The sequence below is a fragment of the Impatiens glandulifera genome, chromosome 5 (genome assembly GCF_907164915.1).
Source record: "Impatiens glandulifera chromosome 5, dImpGla2.1, whole genome shotgun sequence".
In the NCBI taxonomy this organism is placed as follows: Eukaryota; Viridiplantae; Streptophyta; class Magnoliopsida; order Ericales; family Balsaminaceae; genus Impatiens; species Impatiens glandulifera.
The window spans coordinates 10277037-10282134 of NC_061866.1; the positions used below are offsets into that span (position 1 = coordinate 10277037).

At 32.6% G+C, this 5098-nt stretch overlaps 2 non-coding genes across 2 annotated transcripts; both read left to right on the forward strand.

Moving 5' to 3' along the window:
- Positions 1 to 3563: 3563 nt before the first annotated feature.
- On the forward strand, positions 3564 to 3635 carry TRNAP-AGG. The gene has a single exon. It is a non-coding gene; the product is annotated as a tRNA-Pro (tRNA).
- Positions 3636 to 4602: 967 nt separating this feature from the next.
- On the forward strand, positions 4603 to 4674 carry TRNAP-UGG. Its single transcript has one exon. It is a non-coding gene; the product is annotated as a tRNA-Pro (tRNA).
- The last annotated feature ends 424 nt before the right edge of the window (positions 4675 to 5098 follow it).

Consider the following 5098-nt stretch of genomic DNA (forward strand, 5'->3'; position numbering starts at 1 on the left):
AATCTATAATATGTTTTATTTTCAGTTCCTTGTATTATGTTTTGCTAATCCTAGCTATTATTGTGCACAGATCAATAATATATAGGTAGGCATTGCTCAAAGTTAACCAAAACCATAAATACAAAGGAGGGAAGGTTTTGCAAGGACACATATAGTTTTCAACCCTCATCAAATTTTGAAGTCATTTCCATATTACAATGTAATTAAACACCATTGAAATTGATTCATTGACTACTTTTATAACTCATAGTGGCCTGTAATAGAAAGTATATACAAATTCCACAAATCTAATGATGAATGCATTTCTACATGCCTAAAAGAAACTGTTATCATTAACGTGCTCCAGTTTAAAGAATGATCTTGACAAACAGATATACAAATTTACTGGTGAATTGTTTACAGATTAATGAACAAGGTTTTGAGGACGGAAACTATCCCACGATTAGAACAAACCACTACTCTATGACTCATTTTGTACATCTTGACAACACACATGAGTAATGAATATTTGTTGCATTTCATATTATCATTATTATTTCCCCCCAAAAGATGACATAAAAGCCAAAATAAAAAGAGTATAAATCAAAACTATAAACCTAGAATTGATTATGAGAAACAATAGAGGGTAAGGGTAAAAGGAATGGACACATAAATGGGCAGAGGGAGAACTAAGCTTAAAAATAACAGTCATCCATATATGAACAATATAAGACACATTTAGAAAATCCGGTCCAAGTGTAAGAAGGACTCATACAAAATTATCGATGCAGTCAGGTATTTGACACAGTGGTATAGTTCTCGCTTAGGGTGCTCTAGATACCTAGTTCAATGTATGTCTACTGTTCTCGAGTTAAGTTAGTAAATGTATATAAGTTGTCAGCAAAAGTTTAGTATACATTGATAGTAACTGTTGTAATTTTTCATCACATATTAGTCATTTTGGGAAGTAGAAAACTTTGACTTTTCTTAGGCATGATTCTCAGAACGTTGACCATGAATTTTATGAGTTAGCAGCAATAAACAGATTTTAAAAACCCTTACCAGGTGTGTCATTTGTGTTCTCTATCCATCCTCTAGCATTGCCAGCTTACTTTGACGAGTTCAAATTTAAACATTTTCAAACAAAACCTCTATGATCAGTTGAGTAAATGAATCCAAAGAGACATCTAATTATAAATTAATATAATCATTAGAAATTCAGAAGCAATAGGAGATAAAAAGATATTCTAAATCTTAAGAATTTAAAACCACGTTTAGTGATAACAAATTGAAATAATGTCCCTACATTATAACTATCTATGTCTTAACAAAGTATAGCGTCTTGTTCAGACTGGGACACTTTATCCTACCAGGATTAAAGCTCTGTTGTGAGAGGATATTTTCCTAAATTTTAGGAGGAAAATTAATCAAAGTGTTTTCATAAAACCTAGACAGCCAAATCATATTGCTTTTAGAATTGTTGTAATGAAGCTGAAATAATTACCTGTGAATTTATTGTCCTCTCTTTGATATAAAGTCCAGGTCCACCCAGAGCCGGCCCCGAATTTTGGACTCCCCCAGCCTCCGTTAGAAAAAAAAAACTTGATTTTTTTTGTGAGGTTTAAACCTATAACCAAATAAGGGTTCTAAGTTTTTATCTAAAACCACTAAACTACAATATCTTATGTTTAAAATTACAATATATTTAATTAAAACCTTATTAATTTTAATAAATGGGCTGCCCTAGGGAGTGGGCTGCCCTAGCCCGAGGGCTTGCCGGGCTTACCCCACCAGGGCCGGCCCTGGCCATTTCCACCACTAATTTAACAATCTGTATTAAGAATAATTTGAAAAAAAACCAACAAATTAATGTCAGTAATATATAAAATTAAACATAATTCTCAATGCTATTTGTGCCATACCAAATCGACCAAAAATCATACTTTTTAAAGCTTAAGGTATGATTTTAGGTTACATGTTGAAGTAAACACAAGCACCATATTATCAAATATCATAACGCTACCCGACATGTTTTCGGAAAATCATTGGAAAATGATGCAGAAGCATTTAACTAAGGAGACAGATGACAAAAGAAACAAATAATTTAAGTTTTTACAAACTACAAATTAACACAACAGTTTTAAAGGGTGTGCACAATGACCCTCTCTTTTAAAGAGTTGGAAAGCATCTTTTTTCCACTTCAAATGCAAGAAATACATTAATATTTGAAAATAATGTTACAACATTGAATACAAATATTAGGAATATCTCACAATTGAAAGGTTTCCAGCAAAGTTAAAAAAAAAGAATGTTCGACAAAATGTTATGGCATGAAAATAACAAATAGATTGGATGTAGGGGCGGAGCTATGATGAAAAATTACCTGGAGCTGACTCATTTGTCCGGTTTATTCGCTTAATTTGCCCCATTTTTTTTAATTTAGGTGGGGCTGGAGCCCACCCAAACCCAAGCATTTTTTTAATTTAGGTGGGGCTGGAGTCCACCCTAGCCCAAACGTGGCTCCGCCCCTGATTGGATGCCTGCATTGATCAAGGAAACTCCTAAGACCTTGGTTTCCTAACAATGGTTTGTGTTTTTTTAAGATGATGTTCTTGAAAAAGAGTCACAAATATTGAGTCAGAAAGACTGGAAATCCTTAGAAAGGTTAGTCACGGTAGTCTATATGTATTTTTTTTATGTTTTTCTCCAAACAATATATAATTTCTACGAAGACTTTGAGGGTGAATTGTATACTTTCTTAATTTAGGGGCATGTAGAATGAACTATTGTCTAACAAAGCAGAAAAGAAACTTCAAATGAATAACAATTCCCCATAAATCAACTGCAATGGAATGAACACAACTCTATTACAAGTATCAGTAACAACTTTAGTTCTCGCTCCAGGACCAATCAATTATAAGAATGGACCTGCAATCTTTTGACCATTCATATTTTCTGGTCTTATTTAGATCTCACATACAAGTGGTCTGAATGTGCATATGAGAAAGGAAAAGTGAGGGCAATTCAACCTTATGATTCAAATAGTTTTCTCACTATTTATTAATATATCTAGGAATTCTTTACTTAAGAATCTAGACACCAAACATGATCATCATAATTTGAAGAAAGAAACCAATTAAAAAATGTATATCTTAGATATCTCATTTTAACAGGTACAAAGTCCAATCTAGCTTTAATCCGGAATTTCCTAGCCATGTTATCAGCACTTCAATATTATGCTTGATCTCAAAATTACCTAATCATATAATTATAATCAGAAACTAACCTGTAGAGCTTCCACCATAGATCCATATAATTATATCATTTTCCCTGCAGCATTAATCATTAAATACTAACAATGCATGTGATAATGCTAAATAACCCGAAGTAGCACAGTCAAGTGAAAGGACTTCTTCAGATTTAAATAACGCTGAAGGTACCTGCCTCAAATGTCATAGGGCAACTTGTATTTCCAAAAGCAATATATAGAAGAACTTTTAAATGACTAATGTCTAACAATATTGGCATTCCATTGGTGCCTTGAACACATTCTTCATTACAACATTAATTCAACTTAAACATATGGGCATTTGGTCTAGTGGTATGATTCTCGCTTAGGGTGCGAGAGGTCCCGAGTTCAATTCTCGGAATGCCCCCAATATATTTTTACATTTTTTTGGCATAGTGGATCTCAAAACTATCACCCTAATCAGCCTAGAATCATAATCAAAAACTAATCACAAGATATCCAAATAATGATAACATCACCAAGAAATCAGGATATCCATTAGTTATCATCAGATATTCAGACACCTATCACCTTCCAAGAAACTGTTATTAATAATAATGAAAGTGAAAGGACTTCCTGAGATGTTAATTAAGATGAATGTACCTGCTTCAAATGTCACAAAACTGAATGGTTTTTTTCTTCTTAGATTTTGATTAACTCATATTGCAATGCAGCAAAACACAAACTCTGGATATGATCAAACTCAAACATGCACACAAAATCCATTTTAGCTTAAAAAAAAGGTAGCATCAACTCTTTTTCATTTTTTCTTCTCAAAGATTAAAGTTAACTCGAGATCCCTAACAGAAAGATATAAACAGAAGCTGTCAGTACATGTATAATAAGTATATAATATTCCTTCATAGTCAAATATGATAGTTATATGTAGCAAAGGAACAACGAGAAAATATATCTAACTGGATTCAGCATTATAATTGCAGATACATGGTTACTGGCTATCAATTCAAGCTATATTCTAACTTTTGGTGCAAGTCACTATAATAATCTAAGTCAACCTAAATAAATTAGGTAAATGTAAATGTTTAATTGTCAATCCCTAACCCAGATATGCAATGTTATTGAAGCATGTAGTTTATGATCAGCATTGCATGTTCACAAGTGTTTTAATATGATATAGCAAATTAGCAACCAAGTAAAAGCATGTACACCTTTCAGTCTAAACAATGGAATCAGGTTTAGTTAAAAATGCCACTTAATATTCATTTCTTTTGTGAGCAAACCCATCCAATTTAAATATGCATGACAATGTAACGAAAATGTGATATAAAATAAAAAACAACTCAACTAAGGAATATGCAGTTTCATAAGCCACAGGGCATTTGGTCTAGTGGTATGATTCTCGCTTTGGGTGCGAGAGGTCCCGAGTTCGATTCTCGGAATGCCCCAATCAATATCTTGGATAAACTTTATTTTTAAATGGTCCATGAAGTACTATAAAATAAGGATATAAACTCTCCCACAAACAAACTTATGACTCGTCTCATTGTGTACACCTTGGCATCTCAAATTTTAAAATGAGTAATTGAATATTTGTTTCATTTCATATTATTATCTTTATAACTTACTAATATGAAAGTCAAAATAAATAAATAAAAATGAAGAAAAAAACAAAACTATAAACCTAGAGTTGATTATGACACAAACAATAAAGAGATAAGGGTAACAGGAATGGAGTCAATGGACACATAAAAACAGGAATGGAGTCAATGTTCAAAATAACAGTCATGAGTTATCCACGTCTAACAAATCCTGTCCAAGTGTAACATTGGCTCATGAAATTTATCAGTGCAGCAAGGCATTTGACCTAGT